This window comes from Triticum urartu, unplaced genomic scaffold (assembly GCF_003073215.2).
Source record: "Triticum urartu cultivar G1812 unplaced genomic scaffold, Tu2.1 TuUngrouped_contig_7307, whole genome shotgun sequence".
Classification (NCBI taxonomy): domain Eukaryota; kingdom Viridiplantae; phylum Streptophyta; class Magnoliopsida; order Poales; family Poaceae; genus Triticum; species Triticum urartu.
The window spans coordinates 1-11421 of NW_024118140.1; the positions used below are offsets into that span (position 1 = coordinate 1).

An 11421-nucleotide genomic window follows, 5' to 3' on the forward strand; every position below is an offset into this window, starting at 1 on the left:
AGCTCTCCCACGAAGCGTTCGCGCTCGCGGTCATGGCGGATGTGGTGCCAGGTAGCAGGACAATGTGCTACGGTGTGGAGGTTAGCTGGGCATTGCCGCTTTAAGTAGCGCATTCCGGTGAGTACAAAGCATCTGGGCGCGTCATTAAGTCGCTGGAGTTTGTTCCTCGGGCATCGAGCCTCTTAACGACGACATACAGACGGACGGCATGAATGCGGGCAGCTGGCGCCGGCTGGGAACGCACCGCGCGACGGTGCGAGGGACGAGGGTTTTTGGTGTGTCAGGGTAGTCAGTTGCGGTCGTGGTAATGTTGGAGATGTCCTTTGCTCACATGCGACCCCACATGTCATTGAAAAAGCAAGATGACCCGGCATGGTCTCAGGTCCTGGGGATGCAGTTGGCCGTGCTACACCACTCCGCGGACGCGTCGCGGCGTGCGCGCACTTCGGCGCCCGGTGCATCCTCAACGAGCCGGTTGTTGATCTGGTGGTCGTGCCACAGCGCTAACACCACCATCGACACACTGAAACGGACCATGCCAGCGACGATGAGTGTGTCGCTCACCGTGGTCGTCCTGTCCAGAGGCGGTGCCGGAGCTGCGCCACGTTGCTGGCCCCCACAACCCACATGAATGGTTGTCGGTGGCGAGGAGGTCGTGGGCCAGCTCCTCCATTGGACTAGTCTGTGCCACGTCGTCCCGACAGGTGTGACCCACATGTCGGTTTCCCTGTTTTCCTAGCCATATTCGAGCGTCAGTGCTCCGCATTGCGCAGTAGGCCCAGAACAGGTGGTTTTTGTGCCCTGGTTCAAATGTGGTACTCCCTCTGTTTCTTTTTGCTCCGCATATAAGATTTGGTCAAAGTCAAACTACACAAAGTTTAACCAAATTTATATAAAAAAATATTAACATCTACAATACTAATCAATTGTAAGTACAGTGGGGTTTTACGCCCAAACTGCAAGTGTCGTGTTCTCTACAGGGATTAGGCGATCAGCGGCTATACGCGACTCAAGCTAGGTAAGACAATTCAAGTGATGATGCAGGGAAATCAACCTATACTATCTCAGATTATCGCCAAAGAAAATGCCGATAAGAAAAAGTAAATTCAGATTTTACTAAGTTACTTTTTGGTATTTTCGTAATGCTTGAGAAGTTAAAATACTAATACGAGCATACATCAATGACAAGAGAAGATAAAGGACATGAACATAACATGACAAGGACACGCATATAACTATCAAACATGAACAGAGGGAAGAAGCAAGCTTGTAGGACAGAATATATGCATCACATCACAAACAACACAGACATATATGTATATATCACAGGACACCACATACATATGAAGATTGCTATTTCACTAAACAGAGTATGACAGGTCAACTAGTTAGGACATACTAATCAAGCATTTATATTAATACTTCTCAAAGTGATAAGGTATCAACTAGTTAGGACATACTAATCGAGCATTTATATTGAACTTCGAAACTAAACCAAACAGTAGGATATTACACTTATCAAAACTGAACATTACATAGTACTGATTATTACACTTCTGAAGGTTACAGAAATTTGAGAGAGAGAGAGAAGCAAGGTTGGGAAAGGAGCAGCGGTAGGGGTGTGAGGAGAGAAGCAGCAGAAGTTTTCTGGTTCAGAAAAGAAGACAACAGCAAGAGGTGTGGGCAAGAAGAGAGCAGCAGAAGCAAGTTGAGGACAGCAGCAGCAAGGCAGAGAAAAGAGAGAGCAGCAACAGAAGGTTCCTGGGAGAGGGAGCAGCAGCAGATCACGGGAAAAGGAGTAGCAGGAGGAGTGGAGATCAGCAAGGGGGCGAAGTAGGATAAGAGCAACAGTAAAGGAATTGAAGGAGGAGAAGAGAGGTGGAGGAGCAGCAAGGGGAAGAAGAAGGGCAGCAGCGAGGCAGGGGAAGAAGGCAGCGGCAGAAGGCAAGGTCGCGCGGGGCACCAGACCCCTGGTCTGGTAGGGCGCACGAGCGATGATGGTGAAGGGGTGGCGCTGATGGATGGTGCAGCGGCGCGAGGTGGTGATGGAGTGGATGGATGGTGGTGTATGGAGGTGCTGGTGGACGGAGGGCGCGGTGGAGCGGTGGCGCGCCGCCACGCCGGCCTGGCCACGGCAACGGCCAGAGGTGGAGAAGAAGGTTGGGGGAGAGGGAGATGGAGATGCCAGGCTCGATTTGGGAATGGATGCATCTAGGGATTTTGATCCCCATCTGATCTGCCACTTTTATGATTTGGCCCTCTTCTTCTATTCATTTCTTCCCAAGAAGATCCCCTTCTTCTTTTAGTTTGCTCCCCTAGATACTTCTTTTCTTCTCACTGAAGTCCTTGACGTATTTCTTTCATGCCCTTCTCTCTTCTGGTTAGCCATATATTCGGAATCTTGACGATTATAGTGCCTTTGCGCACTTTTCTGCAAAAGAAACAAGTGACAAGTAAATGAATCCTTTATATGATTCTCATTAAAATATGCGGTAATTCATAGCAAGAATTGATTGTCAGATCACAATAGATGCTATATTTGGGTGTCAAATTATATATATGAAATGTGCTTATCAAGTTCCCCCACACTTAAATCTTTGCTTGTCCTCAAGCAATGGCAAATGACAGGAGCAAGAATGTGAACCGTGAGCTGACTAGAGAATGCCAAGTGAAGTAGATCTCCAAACAATGCATGCTTTGGACTTAGCTAGTGAAAATCAATGGTTAGGAGTGCTTCAAAGCGGTAGGACACTAGTAGACTTGACCATTTTAAACTTTTACAATGATAAAAGAGGATCAACAAGTTTAAGTGATGACTGTGCCAAATGGTTCCTAAAGAGAGCATGATCCCGAGAACAAAAAGAACTGGAATTAAATCTTGTGATCAAATCACTTATTTACAGAGATAAAGCAATGATTATATTATTATTAGTCTCACCATAGGAACATACCACCGATCCCGAGAACATGATATACACCCGGCTCGACCAATTATTAGTTTTTTTTGTTTGCCTCCCCAAAGGAACATACCACCGATCCCGAGAACATGGTATACACCTGGTTCGACAATTACATTTTTTTAACATAATTAACTCCTATCCGATCCAACCAGATTTCACAAGCCACCGATCCAGGGAACATGACATGCTACTGTTAGGTAAGATCAGATAATTATTCATTATAATATATACTTTTTTTGAACAAAAACAAGAATCATCACTCAACCATGTCTGGTTCACATACTACCGATCGAGGGAACATAGCATGCTAATCCATAGTGGTTAGGTGATTGCTCTCAATGGGAACACACTTAGCACAAGTTCAGCATCTAAACATGGTGATCTAGGTGTATCATAGTAAATGCAGAAAATGATGAAGTTTTCTAGTGTACTAGGGATTTGAGCACTCAAAACTAATAGTTCTCACTAATTTCAGCAAAGCAATCATTGTATAGATCACTAGTTTATAAGGCATTCAGAAATCAGTTCACATATTCACATCAAGCACCATATGTCAAAGGTAAAATTCAATGGGACAACATTTAAGAAATGGCTCAAGCAACCCAAATATCAAATGATTTCAGCATGTATCAATGGATGATATATTAAGATTGGGGTCATGAAGCAGCTCACCGGGCTTTGATGTGGCACTCGCTCGACACCCTCTAAACTGCAGCTCTTCTCTTTTTGCTTCTCTATCCTCATGCCTGCTCCATCTTCACTCTTCTTCACGTGTGCCCATTGCTTCTCCTCATCACCATGCCGTGAATCCACTAGGATCCCATGGGATGTCATCTCGAACTTGGTCAGCTCGCAATGAATGGTATACAAGCGTAAACCTAAAAGAAAACCAAAAAAAAAAGCCAATACAAGTGATAGGGACAATGCCCTCTAAGTCATCAATAGAGTATCCTATCACATAAGCATATCTATTGAGCATATGATAAATAGATATCATCAACAAATTGCATGGTGCATAGGCAGTATCCATGATATGGCATATCTTTTTGAGAAAGTAGCGATCATACCTGAGATAGTTAGGAAGAAGCTTCAGGACTACCTCAATTGAAGATACCAAGTGAGGTGTGGTAGTAGAAATTTCCACCGGACTCGTGGCAACAAGTGAAATAGTGGAGCTTGGCTCCTTGACATCTGAATCCACCTCACCATAATCAACCATGAAGCTCTCCATCTCAGGCTCAAGTGTTGAGGAATCAATGCGGCTAACATCATCGAAGGCGAACTTTTCCATATCTGGCTCTAGCAGCACATGATCAATATCAACTAAAGGTGTCTCCTCAATATCAAAAGTAACTAACTGTAGCTCTGATTCATCCACCGAAGAATCATCACAATGCAAAACTGAATCTAGAATGCTAGTATCCATATGATCTGAAGTGTGTGTGTCAACTAGGATGGTGTCATCATCATCAAAGATAATCCATGAAAGCTCAATCTTGTCACACGGAGAAACTGGTTCCGGCTTTTGTGTAAGAGATTCTTGCTGAGATGAAGTGATTTGTTGCAAGCAAACCAATGAATCAGACGTGGGCTTCTTATTCTACCACTGAAGTTGGTGGAAAGCTATGCTCTCAATCAGCAGAAAATCATCATCAAGTGTCTTGTTTGTAATAGCTCCACCCGCTGCCATATCAATGTAATCGCGAGTGTCCGAAGTCAATCCTCTATAGAATATCTGCAGCTCTAACCATCTCTCGATCCCATGATTAGGACATCTCCTGAACAAGGCATTGTACCTCTCCCAAGCATCATACAAACTCTCGCCTTCACGCTGAACAAAGTTGAAGATATCATCTCGAATCACGGACTGCTTGTGTAGTGGGAAATATTTATCCAAGAATGCTTGTGATATCTCAATCCAACTGTATGGCCTTGATGGCAAGGATCGGTACCAAGCACGAGCATCATCACAGAGAGAGAATGTAAACAACCTGCACATGATTGCATCTTGAGGAACTCCGTGGTACTTGACTGTATCTGAATACTCCATGACTCGGTGTAAGTGCTCATAGGGATCCTCAGTAGGCCGTCCTCCAAACTGACATTGTTGAACCAAAGCAATAAGACTAGGTTTCAGCTTGAAGTTCTCTGCCTCAATAGTTGGCCAAACTGGTCCTGTGATATAGCATTGACTTTTGGGCATCCAAAGATCACGAAGCAATGCCATCTTAACCGAGTGTAACTATAGAACAACCTGCAAAGATTTATGATTTCCTACACACGCTCATAAACAGCACTAGTCAGAAGATTAGTATCATCATAAGCCGAAGCAACACCAAGGAAAAAAAGAAACACCGAAAAAGAAATACAGAGTGAATTAAACGATGAAATAAACTAAACCTAGTCTATAGCCTAACACAGTCGCTCGACGCTAGTCCCCGGCAACGGCGCCAAAATGATCAATTGTAAGTACAGTGGGGTTTTACGCCCAAAGTGCAAGTGGCGTGTTCTCCACAGGGACTAGGCAATCAGCGGCTACGCGCGACTAAAGCTAGGTAAGACAATTCAAGTGATGATGCAGGGAAATAAACCTATACTATCTCAGATTATCGCCAAAGAAAATGCCGATAAGAAAAAGTAAATTCAGATTTTACTAAGTTACTTTTTGGTATTTTCGTAATGCTTGAGAAGTTAAAATACTAATATGAGCATACATCAATGACAAGAGAAGATAAAGGACATGAACATAACATGACAAGGACACGCATATAACTATCAAACATGAACAGAGGGAAGAAGCAAGCTTGTAGGACAGAATATATGCATCACATCACAAACAACACAGACATATATGTATATATCACAGGACACCACATACATATGAAGATTGCTATTTCACTAAACAGAGTATGACAGGTCAAATACTTCTCAAAGTGATAAGGTATCAACTAGTTAGGACATACTAATCAAGCATTTATATTGAACTTTGAAACTGAACCAAACAGTAGGATATTACACTTATCAAAACTGAACATTACATAGTACTGATTATTACACTTCTGAAGGTTACAGAAATTTGAGAGAGAGAGAGAGCAGCAAGGTTGGGAAAGGAGCAGCAGTAGGGGGCGTGAGGAGAGAAGCAGCAACAGTTTTCTGGTTCAGAAAAGAAGACAGCAGCAAGAGGCGTGGGCAAGAAGAGAGCAGCAGAAGCAAGTTGAGGACAGCAGCAGCAAGGCAGAGAAAAGAGAGAGCAGCAACAGATCACGGGAAAAGGAGTAGCAGGAGGAGTGGAGATCAGCAAGGGGGCGCAGTAGGAGACGAGCAGCAGCAAAGGGATTGAAGGAGGAGAAGAGAGGTGGAGGAGCAGCGAGGGGAAGAAGAAGGGTAGCAGCGAAGCAGGGGAAGAAGAAGGAAGCAGCAGAAGGCAAGGTCGCGCGGGGCACCAGACCCCTGGTCTGGTAGGGCGCGCGAGCAATGATGGTGAAGGGGTGGCGCTGATGGATGGTGCAGCGGCGCGAGGTAGTGATGGAGTGGATGGGTGGTGGTGTATGGAGGTGCTGGTGGACGGAGGGCGCGGTGGCGCGCCGCCACGCCGGCCTGGCCACGGCGACGGCCAGAGGTGGAGAAGAAGGTTGGGGGAGAGGGAGATGGAGATGCCAGGCTCGATTTGGGAATGGATGCATCTAGGGATTTTGATCCCCATCTGATCTGCCACTTTTATGATTTGGCCCTCCTCTTCTATTCATTTCTTCCCAAGAAGATCCCCTTCTTCTTTTAGTTTGCTCCCCCGGATACTTCTTTTCTTCTCACTGAAGTCCTTGACGTATTTCTTTCATGCCCTTCTCTCGTCTGGTTAGCCATATATTCGGAATCTTTACGATTATAGTGCCTTTGCGCACTTTTCTGCAAAAGAAACAAGTGACAAGTAAATGAACCCTTTATATGATTCTCATTAAAATATGCGGTAATTCATAGCAAGAATTGATTGTCAGATCACAACAGATGCTATATTTGGGTGTCAAATTATATATATATATGAAATGTGCTTATCAAATACTAAAACTATATAATATGAAAATACGTTTCATGGTGCACCTGATAATATTGATGTCATATTGTGAATGTTTATATTTTTTCAATATAAAGTTAGTCAAACTCTATAAAGCTTGACTTTGACCAAACCCTATATGCGGACTAAAAAGAAATGGAGGGAGTACAGTACCAAGTTGTTACCTAGCTCCAAGTGTGGTGGTTTTGGGTACGGTACCGCCCTTTTCCTTTTCAAGTAGTGAAGCATAACACTTGATTAAGTAGCCGGATGGTGTGCTAAATGTAGGTGTCCGACTGTTTGAAAGAATAATTGAGGTGTGCCCGGTCCGTGCCTGCATTTAGGGGTCCAACTTACCATGTTCCGGCAGTAGTAACTAGAGTATACTAGTCCCTGCGTACTCCCTCTGTTTTTATTTACTCCGCATTTTAGTTTTGCTCAAAGTCCAACTTTGTAGACTTTGACAAATTTCATAGATAGAAATAGTAACATATACAATAACAAATCAATATCATTAGATTCATTATTGAATATACTTTCACATCATATATATTTGCTATTGTAAATGTTCATATTTCTACTCTTACTAGCAAGATGCCTGTGCGTTGCACGTAACATCAAGATGCATTTGTATGACTAGTTTATGTGCTATTGTAAATGTTCATATTTCTACTCTTACTAGCCAGGATTAACGAGGGAAGGCCTTATTTGCAATTGTGGAGAGGTGTGTGGGTACATTTTTGCAAAATTGTCATAGTTTCCTTCCTATCCGTCACATATAAATCGAAGGGCCTATATTGTAGGATGGCCGACACACCATCATCACCAACTCTGTTTTTTGTAAGAGTCCGTCTGAATTATATCTGACGGATAGGAAGGAAACTATGGCAATTTTGCAAAAAGATACCCACACCCCTCTCCACATTTGCAAATAAGGCCTTCCCTCATTCATCATTTTCTCCCACAAGATAAACTACTTATACAAATGCATCTTGATGTTCCGTGCAACACACGGGCATCTTGCTAGTGTACATAAAAAGCAGAGTTGGTGATGATGGTGTGCCTGCCATCCTGCAATATAGGCCATCCGATCTATATCTAATGGATAGGAAGGAAACTATGACAATTTACCCGCACTCCTATCTACATTTGCAGATAAGGCCTTCCCTCGCTCATCCTTTTCTCCCACAAGATCTTGATGTTCCATGCAATGCACGGGCATCTTGCTAGTTTTCTATAAACTAGGTCAAATTTTATGAAGTTTGACTTCAGTTAAACCTAATATGCAGAGTAAATAAAAACAGAGGGAGTATTTTACTCCGTGACCAAGACGGAAGGGAAAACAAGACAACTTATTGTTTATTTCAGCCATTCAAGTATAATCATGCGGCGTTGCTTATTTCTCATTCCTCTCCAACCCTCTTCTCCATCGATCATGCCGCCCTCCGGTCGAGTCCATCCTCCCGCATGTGTCATTTGAACATTCCGCCGAGTATCATTTGCATGTGGGCCTAGACCATGCTTGTATTCCACTGTTGTAATTTGTCCGACATGCATACAAACAAATGGTTCGTTTAAAGTTTCACTTTGCCTCCACTACGTGTCGCTTTCCCTCTTAGATTTGACATCCCATTCGGTTCATGCCCTGACACATCTTGATGAGATTGATTGATGTCGAGAGATCAATTGCGTGTCGTGCAAGGAGATAAAGTTTTGGTCTGTTTCTATGATAGAAATGACCCGTGGGGGAGGGGGGTTGTGGGGGTCAAAGGGAGTATATTGTACGTTCATAAGCGAAACGAATGTATTGTACCCACCCTAGTCCTCTTTCAATCGATCTCCGGATCCCGAGATGAAATCGAGAAAAAACGAGTGGGTATGTGTGATACCTAAGGTAGATTCAAAATTTTGAACCAGTGACCATAGCATCGGCAAATCATATATAAAGTGTATTCAATGTTCGTTTCGCTTTTGAACGTACAATATACTCCCTCCTATATTTTCTAGTTTACATATAAGTTTTATGTGCAGTCAAAGTATCTCTACTTTGATCAAACTTACAGAAAAAAGTATCAACATTCAACAACGCCCAATCAATATTGTTAGATTCATACATACTCCTAGATTTGTATTCAAACAGAGATGGTTTCCAATTTGTTTTCAACCACGTGAATGTGCTTGTTCTCGCGCATGCTCTTCCTACTAGGATTTTTCCACGTATAGCCAGTCCAATAATAACTTCTTTAAGCCCCCTTTCCAATAGTACTAGTGGAGTACTGACAACATGTGTAGTAGAGTATGCAGTGCTCATAGTACTCCCTCCTTCCATTTATACAGGGCCTAAGAGCAAGTCTAATAAGGCCTAGTCAGCAGGCTATAAGACTTGTCATGTCATTAAAATCCTACTTGGAGGAGTGAGAAGAGAGGAGAGAGAGTGAAGCGGGCTCTTATATTCTATAGCCCGGCTAAACACATAGATCAAGAAAAAATAGTATGCATGCAACTCTCTTCCAATCATATACCTTGCTCATGCAAATATTAAATGCTTAGAGCCAACCTAATAGCCATTCTAAGAGCCAACTTACATGGCACTTTTGCCTATGTGAAGGAGAGAGATGTGAAAAAGTAAGGGGAGTGAGCTCTCATGCAAGAGCCTAGCTATATACGCATTCCTAGGTAAATACAATAAATATGAAGAAAGAGATGGAGAGGAGATGGGAAAAAGTACTAATACAATAGCCAACCTTATATATTATTTTTTTGCGGGAAATAGCCAACCTTATAGCCCACACTATTGTATGAGTGCATATAGATGATGGCTATAGATGACATGGTAGCTCCTTATAGCCATCGGCTGGCTGTATTATTAACCATGATCTAATGCGTTTTTCAAAACCGCCTTTGACTATTGACAAGATTAATAGTACATGAGATGTATAATGTGAAAATTATATCATTATAAGCTCCTTTCAAATACGAATTTGACCGTATGCTTTGTGTAAGTTGCATGTCATATATTATTACTCTAACATTTGGTCAAAGTTAGCCTCGAAAAATGCATTAGGCCCTGTAGATGGAAGGAGGGAGTAGTAGTGGAAGTGGATCCTCTGACGTAGATATCCCTGCCTTACCCTCCCTTCGGGTCACTTACTGGCGGACCCCATGCCTGCTAGGCCCCGCATGTCAGTTACTTAATGGGTTCAGCCACATCAGGGGATCCTCATCCGTAGTATACTCCCTCTGTTTTTATTTACTTCGCATAAAACAGAGGGAGTGGTAGTATAAATGACGCGGGTGGGGGAGGGGGAGGGACGTCGGTTTGCTCTCAACTGCGGTCCCACAAGCAAGCGAAAATGCAAGACGAAGCGCATTCCATTCGGTGAATGACGTGGAGGGTCCAGCGTACCAGGGTGCAACGCGAACGCTACAAGAGCGATGTACAGTCAAAACCAATTGACCTGTCATCATCGGAACCACTATTCACACCAGAACTTTCGCTGCTCGGCCTATGCCAGCCACTGCCCCAAAACCACACCTCCTCTCCAGCCCATTCCCCCACCTTTTGATCCCCTAGCCCGCATCAACCGTCCCCTAATTCACTGGAAAGCCATGGTGCGCCACAAGATCACGTACTATAAGATGCTGATGCCGGAGCGCCGCACAGAAATCGCGGCGGCGGTTGGCACCACAGACCTCCGTTTCCAAGCTCTCTTTGCGGCGGGCTAATCCCCGCGTTCTCAGGAGCCAAGCTACAAGGAGGAGGAAGTTGATCCAATGTTCATGGCGGAGGTCACGATGCAGAAGGCCCCCGATGGGTATGAGACGATGGACGTCGACTTCGTGTCGGCGTCCGGGTCCCCCATGGTGCAGGTGGACCAGCGGTTCAACCTGGCGATACTAAAGGAAGACCGGGAGGTAGAGGCTCAACTCGATGCGGAGCGCGCTCATGCCGCTGCCATCGAGGCTCTCCTGCAGGCGGAACCGGATGTCGTGGATGTGAACAGGGCGCCGGAGGCTCAACTCGACGCGGAGCGCGCGGATGCCGCTGCCATCGAGGCCCTCCTGCAGGCGGAACCGGACGTCCTGGACTTGAACCGGGTGGTGGAGGCTCAACTTGACGCGGAGCACGCGGATGCCGCTACCATCGAGGCCCTCCTGCAGGCAAAACCGGACGTCCTGGACTTGAACCGGGCGGCGGAGGCTCAACTCGACGCGAAGCGTGCGGATGTCGCTGCCTTCGAGGCCCTCCTGCATGCGGAACAGGACGTCCTCGACTTGAACCGGGCGGTGCTCTCGTCCGTGCAGAGAGCCCCCACGCTCTGTGTGAACGAGTAGATGGAGGCCGAGGACAAACACGGTGCGGAGACACACGTCGGCAGCTACGGCTGGGTCGCGCCCGTTGGGCAAAATGAG

At 44.9% G+C, this 11421-nt stretch overlaps 1 long non-coding RNA gene and 1 other non-coding gene across 2 annotated transcripts; one reads left to right on the plus strand and one right to left on the minus strand.

Annotated features, from left to right (window-relative positions):
• Positions 1 to 1342: 1342 nt before the first annotated feature.
• On the minus strand, positions 1343 to 6983 carry LOC125531508. The gene is made up of 2 exons (XR_007293283.1): positions 4028 to 6983; positions 1343 to 3838 (listed from the first exon to the last, which is right to left on the minus strand). It is a non-coding gene; the product is annotated as an uncharacterized LOC125531508 (long non-coding RNA).
• On the plus strand, positions 4718 to 4821 carry LOC125531509. Its single transcript, XR_007293284.1, has one exon. It is a non-coding gene; the product is annotated as a small nucleolar RNA R71 (small nucleolar RNA).
• Positions 6984 to 11421: the final 4438 nt, after the last annotated feature.